Consider the following 14,073-nt stretch of genomic DNA (forward strand, 5'->3'; position numbering starts at 1 on the left):
TTCAAAAAGGTAAGGCATTTATTATATCGCTATTTATGACTTTCGTGGCGCACCTGCCTGGTTGAAAAATGTTTCATGCTTTTGTATGCGGGGCGCTGTCCTCAAATAATCGCATGGTGTGCTTTCGCCGTAAAGCCTATTCGAAATCTGACAGCGGCTGGATTAACAATGTAAGCTTTATTTTGATGTATGACACTTGTATTTTCATGAATGTTAAATATGAATTTCGCGCTCTGCAATTTCACAGGAAGTTGTTGAGATGGAACGCTACCGTCCCACCTGCCCGTAAGTTAATTAACTTTGGTCAAACGTTTCGTTTAGCCTTCCACAAGCTTCCCACAATAAGTTGGGTGAATTTTGGCCCAATCCCCCTGACAGAGCTGGTGTAACTGAGTCAGGTTTGTAGGCCTCCTTGCTCGCACACGCTTTTTCACATCTGCCCACACATTTTCTATAGGTTTGAGGTCACGGTTTTGTGATGGCCACTCCAATACCTTGACTTTGTTGTCCTGAAGCCATTTTGCCAGAACTTTGGAAGTATGCTTGGGGTCATTGTCCATTTGGAAGACCCATTTGGGACCAAGCTTTAACTTCCTGACTGATGTCTTAACATGTTGCTTCAATATATCCACATAATTGTCTTTCTTCATGATGCCATCTATTTTGTGAAGTGCACCAGCCCCTCCTACAGCAAAGCACCCCCACAACATGATGCTGCCACCTCGTGCTTCATGGTTGGGAAGGTGTTCTTCGGCTTGCAAGCATCCCCCCTTTTCCTCCAAACATAACGATGGTCATTATGGCCAAACAGTTCTATTTTTGTTTCATCAGACCAGAGGATATTTCTCCAAAAGTATGATCTTTGTCCCCATTTGCACTTTTCGCACCAAAGTACGATCATCTCTAGGAGACAGAACACGTCTCCTTCCTGAGCGATATGACGGCTGCGTGGTCCCATGGTGTTTATACTTGTGTACTATTGTTTGTACATATGAACGTGGTACCTTCAGGCGTTTGGAAATTGCTCCCAAGGATGTGGAAGTCTCCAATTTTATTTCTGGGGTCTTGGCTGATTTCTTTCGATTTTCCAATGATGTCAAGCAAAGAGGCACTGAGTTTGAAGGTAGGCCTTGAAATAATTGGAGGTGTACCTGTGGATGTGACTCAAATGATGTCAATTAGCCTATCAGAAGCTTCAAAAGCCATGACATCAGTTTCTGGAATTTCCCAAGCTGTTTAAAAAGGCACAGTCAACTTAGTGTATGTAAACTTCTGACCCACGGAAATTGTGATAGTGAATTATAATTGAAATATTCTGTCTGTAAACAATTGTTGGAATAATTACTTGTGTAATGCACAAAGTAGATGTCCTAACCGACTTGCCAAAACTATAATTTGTTAATAAGAAATTTGTGGAGTGGTTGAAAAACTAGTTTTAATGACTCCAACCTAAGTGTATGTAAACTTCCGACTTCAGGAAGCTAATAGCAGTGTAACTCCGGTAGGGCAGCATCTGAAAAATAGCGCACTTGGTAGTGTACCAGTGCTCAACCAGTCAGCGAAAGACAACATCATCCACGGCAGAGAACGGTTGATTGTCGGTTGATTGTCACGGGCAATGAATCCCATTATCGTGGTGTTAATGGATTTCGCCTTTGAGTTGTCTCGCCGAAATTCTTAGAGAATAGAAGGTGCGTCAGAGAACAGAGGGGGGTCTGTGTGTGTGTTACGGCTGGGCAATGTGTATCAAATTAATTCAATTCATTTTAATGTATGTTTCAGCGCTAACAGAATGGTTCATATGGACGCTGAAAAACAGACATTTTACTGTAATAAAGGAGAACACTTTAAAAATGTAGAACACTGCAGACCCTACTAAAACAGGAGTATCAAAAGAGATGATTATAGAAAATGGATGCTCAGTTTGTCACATGCGGCATTGGGGTACCCAGTGGTGTAAAGTACTTTAGTAAAAATTCTTTAAAGTACTACTTAAGTTATTTTTGGGGGTATCTGTAATTTTACTATTTATATGGTTGACAACATTTATGTTTACTTCACTACACTCCTAAAGAAAAATATGTACTTTTTACTCCATACATTTTCCCGGACACCCCAAAAGTACTCGTTACATTTTGAATGCTTAGCAGGACAGAAAATGGCCCAATTTACACACTTATCAAGTCATACTTTGACTTTTGATACTTATGTATATTTTAGCAATTACATTTACTGTTGATACTTAAGTATATTTAAAACCAAATACTTTTAGACATTTACTCAAGTAGTATTTTGCTGGGTGACTCACTTTTACTTGAGTCATTTTCTATAAAAAAGGTATCTTTACTTTTACTCAAGTATGACAATTGGGTACTTTTTCCACCACTGGCAGTACCACTTATCGCTAGCAGCATTTTAGCCATGGACTGTAGCTGTTTTTATAAATGTGCAATGAGCATAAAAAGATGCATTCATATAAGGAATTGGCAACTCATTCTCATTCTGAGAACATGTTCTTACCCAGGTAAGCCACTTGATTTCAACATCTTAAAGGGAACAGGCTATGTTGTTCAAACGGTTCAAACAGTTGGAGACAGAAAGGAGGGTGTATTCATAACAGTTCAACTGTTCTACCTTGTTAGCAAGCGAATAGATCCAAGTTGGCTAGACTTTAAATATACATATTAGCTGGCTACTCAATAGCACATGGGCTTATGCTTGAGAGATTATGAGACCTGTGTTAATGTTATATAATGCCTGCTACCAGAAGTTGGTTATTATTAGTGGACGTGCATGGTTCTGGCTAAATGTGCTACAAAAACCAGATTTTCCATAGACTTGAAAGCCATTTATTATTGCAAAAAAAGCAGGTTAAACTATTTTGATAAAATACAATTATTAGTGGGTCTTATGATTGTGGAAGATAGGGCTTGTAAAAGTATACCTAGGCTGAAATCATTAGATAATTCCTGGCTGTTTGAAATGCAGTGTTGACCTTTAATTGTGCAACAAATTAAAAATGTGTGTGTGTGTACCACCTTTTCATATTCATTAGTGAGTCGTGTGAAAGGCAGTCTATATAATGTGCAACAATCTTGGGGACTTTGTACGCATGCCTTCTGACATTACCATAAATGTTCTGATAGAGCTTCTTTTGTTATTCATTTAGTGATTAAATCAGCAAAGCCGAGACAATGGGAAGCTCAATGGCCTCTCAGACTCCCTCACCGCCTCACTCCATCTGATTGAGTCATGTTGTCATCGACTCGCCAGGTGTTGTACGCATGGGATTTACTGTCACCTCTTATCTTACAACTTTCCCAAAGACACCATTCTTAGTTTTGCAGCACACACACCAAAAGGCGATATGACATTTATTTGTGCTATTCTCAGAGTTCTCGATGCATTATGGATTAGGGATAGGATGGCTTCAAAATGACTAGTGGCAGGGGATTGGGACAAATATTTATAGAGAAAAGACAAGCTGTATACTAAAAAGGAAAACGAATTCCGTAAATGGTAAATCCGCATGGCAACAGTAACTGCCTTTCCATAAACAAACACAACCGTCATACCTGACCTTGTAACCAGCGCAGCACCACACACCTAAAGCAGGGTTGAAAACCTTGCTATAGGTATCATTGTCAACACTCCCAGACATCATTGTGCTTAGATTGCCCCCTAAAACATGGCAATATACTCTGGCATATATTTGTTTGAGACCCCATGAGAATATTAATCCTGTAAATGTGGTTCCTGTATCCTGGATGTGACATGAATAAGGCAATGTTTCAAGAGCTAAAAATAGTAAAGTAATAAACAATTTGGTAGACCTAGTCGTGAATTTGGACAAATATTAACTCTATCGTTGCCCTCCGGTCAAAATAACTCCGGGTTATCATGTGACATTCCACCTATAGCACTTTATAAAAGCAGCCGTGTATTTTCTTTAATCAATCAAACTATGTGTATTGTGTGAAATGAGAAGACAAATTTAACTCAAATGATATATAAACTTAATTAACCTCTACGGACCCCCCATCCCGGATCCAGGATCATCCTCATCAAAAAAGCTGACTAGCATAGCCTAGCCTAGCGCCACAGGGATATACCATGCTTTCTCACAACAAAATATAAATGGAATATAATTCGTCCAAGCGGTTTTAAGTGAACGGGCTTACAGTTTCCTAGTTCCTAGGGCTCACTGCCTACTTGAATTATGCAGAAACGGGCAGCGTTTAGGTCATGTAATTGATAATGTTGGAAAGGGGAGAAATTGTGCTTTCCAATGGTATTGACATTACAGTTGATCTGGAAGTATTACGTTTTTGGGGCGCTAAAATAAGGGCAATTGTACGGACCAAGGCGATGTACGAGTTTACGTTAGCTAACTTAACGTTCTCAGTTCTGGGGACATAGGGTAGGACCCAACCATTACACGCGGGTCAGTTAACTAGCTAACGTTAACTGGTGTGATGCACCAGCGACTGTACAGCTAACGTTGGCTTGCTAACAAAACGGGGCCAACTGAATTTTATAAAATGAGATTGTCGCCCCCTATCAATTCAGCAAAACACAACTGGATAGTTGCACATTGAACCTAGAGTCTAGCCATTTTCCCCGGCACGATACCTGGCTACTAAAAAGGCCGAGGATATAACGTTTGCTAGCTAGTTAGCTAACTGGCTAATTTGCTTGTTTGCCATTTGATGGAGATGAAAACATCGTCTAAACTTAATTACGAGACAAGAAACACTTACCTGAATGAAATATCCCGTAACCGAAACCTTTACAATATAAAATAAAAAAATACACAATATATATAAGTCCTAAGGGAGTAGTAAATTGTTTTTTGCCGGCATTCGGTGGCCCCAATTGTATATTGTTGACAGTGTGGTCCACACACGACGCTTTCCTACGGTACTCGATGATGGCGGAAGTGTGAAAATGTACAGCGGAAATGACATAGAGGAACCAAAGAGAACGATAGAGGCCTCTACTGGGCAAAAAGGTCGTATTAGCATGAGCATCGCCATTGCTGGCTTCTTCTACTTTGAGGAATTATGGCAGACTACAGCCTACTGGTGTATTGCCGCCACCTACTGTAAATGGTAGTGAAACAAATATTCCATCACGGGAAAGGGGGGATCCTGACATCATACAAAATACATAAAAATAAAAATAAAAAACCCTTCTACTCTTTCAGTTACAATTCAAATAACTTCCCTACACAGGCTCAGGGGCCTGTGAAGACCAAGCATTGTAATGCCTCTGCTGTAAAATCCCAATATCAGAAAAAACCCTCAGCCGCACTCACAACGATGTCTATTTCCTCAGCTTTTCCACCTTCTTTACATGCAACATTTCAGATTTCCTCTGTTGACCAAGGAATCGTCTCCGGTGTCTCTAATCCTACTGTCATTAGTTCTTCAACATCACTCCTTTCTTCCACTCTTCTCAATGCCTCCGGATAGGAGACATGCTGGACAGCCCTTATTCTTGCCACCTGTCTCCTTCACCCTAACAGGACACTTCAGAAACTTGGCTGCATGTTAGCTACCACAATTGCAGAATTTAGGCTCAGCTGGCATACGATACTCCTCCCTTCTACATACACTTGACAAATTGCCATATAATTTGCATTTATAGACACAAAGAAAACGTATCATTATTCTCACCAACGCCAATTTACCCAATGCATCCACATTTTTTATAGAGACTTCAAACAGATCTCTCAGGTAACATTGATCCAAAACCCTTACTTGGCTTGGATTCCACTACCACTTTTTTTCTCTTATATCCTTTTGTATTTGCCATTGTAATCCAATAATGTTTTCCTCTCATCTCCATTAGACACGCCATCTGATTCAAACAAAACATCCGCTTCCTCCATTTCACAACCTTGACCTTCAGGTACAGCTACCTCAGCCAAGTCCCCATTGCAGGCTTCCACCATTTTAATGTAGTCAACTGGGTGGGACTTCCAACTTCATTGGCTGATCCCACCTGGTGACCCTGTTGGAGTCATGTCCAGGAAGGATCAGCAAATTGTGAAGAAGAAAATTGACTACTTCAAAATGGAGATTGCCTCAATAGCGCTGCCCATGCTGTCGCAGACGCAAAACAGAGATACTTTTGAGTAGATGGGAATCTCAATGGGTCGTGCGGTGCATTCTGGGAAAACTCAGACAAGGAGATCTCTTCTTCAAGGAATGGGAGTCAATTGGATGCTAGCACAAAAGCCAACATGAGCATGAATTATGTAAACAAGAAGCTCAATATTACAAATCTTTTCCAGGATAATTAACTTTGAAATCGTAAAATTACATACTTTTGAGGAAAATAGGCAGATTTCTCTACTCATTCCCTGACTTTTAGACGGGATTGCGTGACGATTAGCTTAGCGACCGCTTGGTGCAGCACGACAACATGAATGCAATTGGTCGACAGGCTGGGCGGGGGGCGTTATATGATTCTCTATTAATTACCAGTTGTGATTCTTATCTCCTCTTTTTCTAATTTATCTGGCTATAATGGCACATATACAAAATTGAGTCCTCTATCTATTGCTATAACAAGAACACCTATCACAAGACCCTTTGCAAACACAAGCTCAGTGAAATCAGCATCTTTTAGCTGCATTAAGCGCAAAAAGCTTCACAATAAAAGTAGTTTGTTTACTTGAACACAACACATTTTTTAGTAAATGTTGGCTGAGTAGCTGGCAGCAGGTCACATGAACATACCACATGGCCATACATCCCCCCTGATTTAAAAAAAACTTTGTTACAGGAGTTGTCTGATTTAAAAATCACAAAAATATAGTTTAAAGTTACTTAAACATACATTTATTGAGAAAGAAAACCTATATATTATTATGCTGGGAACTTGCTGTGTGTGGCCCCCCTCTTCTTGTATTCTCTGGCCAGTGAAGGGAGGTCTTTGCATATTCTGCCATTAGACACACACAACTGTGATTAATGATGCACTGTCCCTGTAAAAATAAAAACTACTCAAACTGCAATCAACTTTTATGACCTGACATTGTTCCACGTAATGGAATCAGATTACAATGTTAGAATACAGTTCTTCCTGCTCAAATTCACTGGTGTTAACTAAACAATCAAACCAAGAATCAATAACCATCAGAATACATTATCACAATGTTTCCTTACTCACACCTGAATCACTTTCAGCTTAACATATCCTATTTTTCTTTCTTTCCAGTGGGCAAAAATATAACCCCTCTCCAACAAAGTTTTGTCTTACCTCTTATCGTAAGATTAAAATCAAACTTCACAACTTTCTCTTCTCTTTCCTCTTCCCACTTACAGTGAGGGAAAAAAGTATTTGATCCCCTGCTGATTTTGTACGTTTGCCCACTGACAAAGAAATGATCAGTCTATAATTTAAATGGCAGGTTTATTTGAACAGTGAGAGATAGAATAACAACAAAATAATCCAGAAAAACGCATGTCAAAAATGTTATAAATTGATTTGCATTTTAATGAGGGAAATAAGTATTTGACCCCTCTGCAAAACATGACTTAGTACTTGGTGGCAAAACCCTTGTTGGCAATCACAGACGTCAGACGTTTCTTGAAGTTGGCCACCAGGTTTGCACACATCTCAGGAGGGATTTTGTCCCACTCCTCTTTGCAGATCTTCTCCAAGTCATTAAAGTTGAGGCTGACGTTTGGCAACTCGAACCTTCAGCCCCCTCCACAGATTTTCTATGGGATTAAGGTCTGGAGACTGGCTAGGCCACTCCAGGACCTTAATGTGCTTCTTCTTGAGCCACTCATTTGTTGCCTTGGCCGTGTGTTTTGGGTCATTGTCATGCTGGAATACCCATCCACAACCCATTTTGAATGCCCTGGCTGAGGGAAGGAGGTTCTCACCCAAGATTTGACGGTACATGGCCCTGTCCATCGTCCCTTTGATGTGGTGAAGTTGTCCTGTCCCCTTAGCAGAAAAGCACCCCCAAAGCATAATGTTTCCACCTCCATGTTTGACGGTGGGGATGGTGTTCTTGGGGTCATAGGCAGCATTCCTCCTCCTCCAAACACGGCGAGTTGAGTTGATGCCAAAGAGCTCCATTTTGGTCTCATCTGACCACAACACTTCCACCCAGTTGTCCTCTGAATCATTCAGATGTTCATCGGCAAACTTCAGACGGGCATGTATGTGCTTTCTTGAGCAGGGGGACCTTGCGGGCGCTGCAGGATTTCAATCCTTCACGGCGTAGTGTGTTACCAATTGTTTTCTTGGTGACTATGGTCCCAGCTGCCTTGAGATCATTGACAAGATCCTCCCGTGTAGTTCTGGGCTGATTCCTCACCGTTCTCATGATCATTGCAACTCCACGAGGTGAGATCTTGGATGGAGCCCCAGGCCGAGGGAGATTGACAGTTCTTTTGTGTTTCTTCCATTTGCGAATAATCGCACCAACTGTTGTCACTTTCTCACCAAGCTGCTTGGCGATGGTCTTATAGCCCATTCCAGCCTTGTGTAGGTCTACAATCTTGTCCCTGACATCCTTGGAGAGCTCTTTGGTCTTGGCCATGGTGGAGAGTTTGGAACCTGATTGATTGATTGATTGCTTCTGTGGACAGGTGTCTTTTATACAGGTAACAAGCTGAGATTAGGAGCACTCCCTTTAAGAGTGTGCTCCTAATCTCAGCTCATTACCTGTATAAAAGACACCTGGGAGCCAGAAATCTTTCTGATTGAGAGGGGGTCAAATACATATTTCCCTCATTAAAATGCAAATCAATTTAAAACATTTTTGACATTTTTTTGTTGTTATTCTATCTCTCACTGTTCAAATACACCTACCATTAAAATGATACACTGATCATTTCTTCGTCAGTGGGCAAATGTACAAAATCAGCAGGGGATCAAATATTTTTTTCCCTCACTGTATGAAATGTCCAAGACTTTAAAAATAACACGCACCGCCGAATTTATAACATATCAGTCAATCCATAAGAATGAAAAACATTTCGGTGGGCACTACTCTATCGCCATTATCTCTCCGCTATTATTTAGAATTTCTTTAAATTTAGGTAACTGTCTCCTCTATGATACAGTAATTTAAATACGACTCAATTCTCAATACATTATTCCAGCAGATCATTTAGGCAACAGACACCGTCTGGCATTGAAATTCGCGTCGCTATTATTTTGAATGAATTAGTCTCTCAATTTAACCTAAACAATCTATTAAAAAGTTCAATTTACCCCTTCTTTCAAATTGAACCAAACAAGCTATTAAAACGTTCAGTTTATATCTTATACAAACACTAGCGACCGTATCTTTCCAGGCAAAACATAGTTGAATTACAATCAAAAACTCAGATTTTAGTGAGTGCATTTGCCGGGAACCGAACTCAGGCCTCCAGCTTGGAAGGCAGCTATTTAACCACTGAACCACCAATGCTATTTGAATGACTAAGACTCTCCGCAAATAAACCCACTTTACAATTTTCTGTATTCGTAACTATCAAGACACTTCCCAGAAAAATAGCCCTAATTTAAAGGTCCAAGCGTTACTCCGGCTATGATTCTCACAAGCCAAATGAATAGATTAGCAGTCAAAGAATAAAATCGACATTTATAGACTAGGAAACAGATCTTGCGCCTTTTAATAAAAGTAGATTATGTTTACTCATGCAACGTATTTCAATTACTTTACTACATCACATTAATCACGCAATGATAATTAGTTTGATGGAAACCTTATGCTTGTATGACATTATAAATTACGTCTAGATTCCCGCTTAATTCTCTCTAACTTATGGAAAACCGTTTATTCAATAAATCCCGCAACTCCTCTCATACTGAAAAAAAATAAATAATAATTCTGACTTTAAGGGCAGTTTTATTTCAAATGTTGTACCCAGACGGAGATAATCCAATAAGCGTTTTATAGTTCCATCGTTAGGGTAAGATATCCAAAAGTGGACACTAATCAGTTTCTAGAGCTCAATTTCCCAGATTTTGAAGACTAGTTTAAGTGCTTAAAACCTCATCTTTATCAAATTATCCATTAAAGATACCAACTCAAAACCTACGTACGTCTACGAATGGGTGGTTTAAATTGTATCTAATTTTATTCTCAGCATTACTTTATCAAATCTCTAGTAATCGATTATACACACATACAATTTATCATGTTTTCATATATTCACAGAATCCATATAAAACGTAAGAAATGGTTAGGTACTCACACAGAACTTTAAGGATCCCCCACACAGGATTGGTCAGATGTTCACACAGAACATCAGAACATAATTCAAAGGTTACCCACACAGAGTCAACCTACCCCGCTCACACAGATGCTCCTAAAACTATTACCTAGTGATCCCATAACAAAATACTCACACAAAGTAACCCAGGGCACATTTAAAATAATTGGAATTCACCACCTCTGAGGGTCACTTAGACAGTCACTTTCAGAATGAGGTCCTTCTTCCAATAGGGACTATTGGGATCCCAAGTTTGAGGGATCCCTTGTGCACGATTTACCTAGGTCGTCAGGAGCGGTCACCGAGTGAAGATTCACATCCCATCCCCAAATGTCGTGGTAATTTCCTGTATTACTAAATGAGGAGAGTTTACAAACCACACACAAGTCAGAGTTATATTTAAACTTCTTCTTTAATTAAATGAGCTTCACCATAGCCCTTTGACTCTCAGATCAATTCAGTGTCTATAAATGAATTCTCTGAGAGTCCTTACAAAACAATTCTAGTATATTTTATAGCCAAGATACACCCCTCTCAACTCACATGACGAACCACAGATCTCAGAAACTTCACAAAGGGCCTTTTACTTGAGAGAGGAGTATCCCATAGCCAGATAGCATTAGCTATACATTATCGTTCAGTTTGGTCTTTAAGGCGATGTTCTAACCTCGTTCTTGGTACTTCATAGTACCAAAACATTACCTCATCCAATGGCATATATCAATTGTGAATTCTAGATACTCCCATCTCAAATACACCCCCTCTTCTCCCCCCTCCTGGACAAGCTCACTGAGGGGAGTGACTTCTAGGTCATATACTATCTCAAGATTAGTGCAACATCAGAGGGGTAATACAATGGTTCCAGACACTGCCATTCTCCTCCCCCCAATGAGAAAAGGAGGGTGACTGGCATACAGACATTGTGGAGCCCTTCACATAGTTTAACAGATACATTCTCATATGAAGACAATGTTCAATTCTGACTTCTCCCTTTCTGATATTCTGCATATTACCAGACATGTAAAAGACAAGCTTGACCTCTCCCCTCTCTGGGCCCCAAGTGACTTTTCCCTAGAGAAGAAAGGAAAATGCAACTGCCGACAGTATAGTCCAAAAAGAGACATTCTAATGACAAGTATCTCACAAAAGCATATTATGAAAGTAAATAAAACATCATATTTATCTATGTTCCCTAACTAATTCTGATTCAGCTACGACACATGGCATTCTCGCTGAGACGTTGTCACAGTGCTCCCTAAATGCTTATGGAAGTGCTTGCATTAGATTTCAGTAGACACGCATAATATGAGGTTTAATATTGAGATTATCAAAAAGCACATCAACGTTGATGTCACAAATTGGCCTTGTTTTAGACTAGCTAAAAAGCATGTTGCTCCCGCAATTTTTTTGTACTCACAGGTCCAGCACTTGTCTCACTTTCGCATCGTGTTCTTCTTTTGTGGACCCCCAGACGATGATGTCATCCATCATAGTCTCCACTCCTGGAATGTGCTCGAAGATCATGTGGATTGTCTTGTGGTAGACCTCTGGCGCTGAGAGAATCCCATATGGTAGAAAAAGAAATCTGTACCTGCCCTCAGGTGTGTTGAATGTGCATAGCCTTGAGATTGCATCACCTAGCTTCATTTGCCAGAATCCTGATGAGGCATCAAGCTTACTGAACCACTTTGCTCCAGCAAACTGCGACATTATCTCTTCTCTGGTTGGCAACTTGAAATGCGCTCTCTTGATTGCTTTGTTGAGATCTCTCGGGTCTAGACATATCCTGAGATCACCGTTCTTTTTCACCACAATAACCAGTGAGCTTACCCAGTCTGTAGGTTCATCCATTTCTGTGATGACGTCCATCTTTTACATGCGTCCAAGTTCCTCTTTGAGCTTTTTTCTCAGTGCAAATGGAACTTTTCTGCATGTATGCACAACTGGAGTAATTTTGTCATCAGTACATATTGTGTTCTCCTGGTAAACATCCAATACCCTCAAACACATCCTCATACTCAGCCAGTAGCGATTCTTGGTCATTTTCAGTCTGATGTCACTATGCACATGATTCCTAGAATAGGCTGTACACTCTTTTCCACAATCAGCAGCTGTGCTCTGAACTGTTTTCCTTTATGCTGTGAAGTTACTATGCAGCTACCTTTGACTGGTACGTTCTCCCCAGTATAACCAGTAACCTTAATTTTCACCGGGTGTATTTTGCTCTTCACCTTCAGTGTTTTGTAGTCATCCAGCAACAACAGGTTTACCTGTGCTCCAGTATCAAGCTTGAATGGTAATATAGTTTCATTCACAGTCAATGGCACAAACCATTCAGCATTTACTGCATTGCATATTTCCACAGAATCAACAAAGAATTCTTCCATCTCCTCGACTGTGTGAACCTTTTTCTTTGTAGCCTCAGCTTTGCAGCATTTTGAGAAATTATTTTTCCCACAGTTGTTACATGATTTGCCATATGCAGGGCATTTTTTTGGCTTGTGGATGAATCCACATTTTCCACATGTAGTGTTTTGATTTCTTTCTTTTGCTTGTTATTGTTTTGTAAGGCGTTGTGTGTGGTGCTCCTCTCTTTTTATTGCATACACTGACGTCTCATCCCTGCACAGCTCTTTAGCTTGTGCTCTGGTGGATTCAGCTGCTCGACACATATTCACTGCTTTATCCAAAGTTAAATCTTGCTCACGCAGCAATCTCTCCTTGAGTCCATTATCAAGTATGCCACAGACTATCCTGTCTTTCACTAGTGAGTCTTTCAGATTTTCAAATTCACACGTTTTGTTCAGTGTGTTCAGCTCAGCCAAATACTGGTAAAAACTGACTCCCTGTTTCTGATCATGAGAGAAAAACTTGTATCTCTCAAACGTGACGTTCTGGCTTGGTACAAAGTACTCCTCGAATTTAGCCATTAGCACAGTCAATGTCAAGTTTGCCTCGTCTTGCTGAAAGCTATTGTAAATGTCCAATGCATCCTCTCCAATAACATGCAGAAAAATGGAAGCTTTCAATTTGTCATCATCTCCCCCTGCACCACTGGCTGCTATGTAGATATTGAATCTCTGCTTGAAACGTTTCCAATTGTCAGCTAAATTTCCTGTTAACTGCATAGGAGTAGGAGGACTAAGCCTATCCATGACAGAGAACAGGAACAGTGTCAATTTCTCTTACTTCAGTTGTTGCTCATCAACTTGCTCATCAACACATTCCAATGCAGCCTCGCTCTCGCTGCTGTCACTCTCGCTGCTGCGGCTAGTTGCTCTCGCTCTTGCAAGCTAGCGTCTTCGACTACTCACGTCACCAGACTTGTGGGGTAGAATGTTCCATTTTCGTCGCGGAAATTTGCAGTTACTCCTTTCTTTCCTCTGTCTCGTCATAGCGACTACCAATCTGACACCATGTTATGTTTGTTCCTTATATAATGACAAACCGGGGCGTAGGTTTAACTATTTTTAATGAACATATACTTCAGCTAGAAAACTCTATGTTTAGCCATGCAAGGCATTCTTTAAACATCCGTCCTGCCCGCATAGCCTGCTGGGTAACGTAGTCTAAATGTTATTAACACATAACAACACACTCTCCTGAACAGAACAAGCAACTACAGGCTCTTTCTGGAAATGTTTTTCTTAATATTTTCTCTTAATCCATTTACTTGTTTTCTTGAGGACAGGCATCAACAGAAAGCTAGCTTTTTTCTTAGGAGCTATTCTTTTAACAAATCTACTGTTACGCATTCCAAAACAAAGCCCCACTCTCAGTTGTTCAGGAAAATTTTTTACCTCCTTGAAATGTTGAAGGAATA

At 40.2% G+C, this 14,073-nt stretch overlaps 1 protein-coding gene across 3 annotated transcripts in view; it reads right to left on the reverse strand.

The window, feature by feature from the left end:
* LOC139546981 (ubiquitin carboxyl-terminal hydrolase 37-like) overlaps positions 1-13,781 on the reverse strand; it is a 31,288-nt gene extending 17,507 nt beyond the window's left edge. The window contains exon 1 of one of the 3 annotated variants that reach the window (XM_071355987.1): positions 11,668-13,781. The gene's annotated coding sequence lies outside the window, so the exon portion shown is untranslated. Of the gene's footprint in view, positions 1-4,760; positions 4,987-5,762; positions 5,876-11,667 lie in introns of those variants that run through there. The other 2 variants (XM_071355988.1, XM_071355985.1) reach the window with 2 other exon arrangements.
* Positions 13,782-14,073: the final 292 nt, after the last annotated feature.

Source organism: Salvelinus alpinus, chromosome 20 (genome assembly GCF_045679555.1).
Source record: "Salvelinus alpinus chromosome 20, SLU_Salpinus.1, whole genome shotgun sequence".
Lineage (NCBI taxonomy): Eukaryota > Metazoa > Chordata > Actinopteri > Salmoniformes > Salmonidae > Salvelinus > Salvelinus alpinus.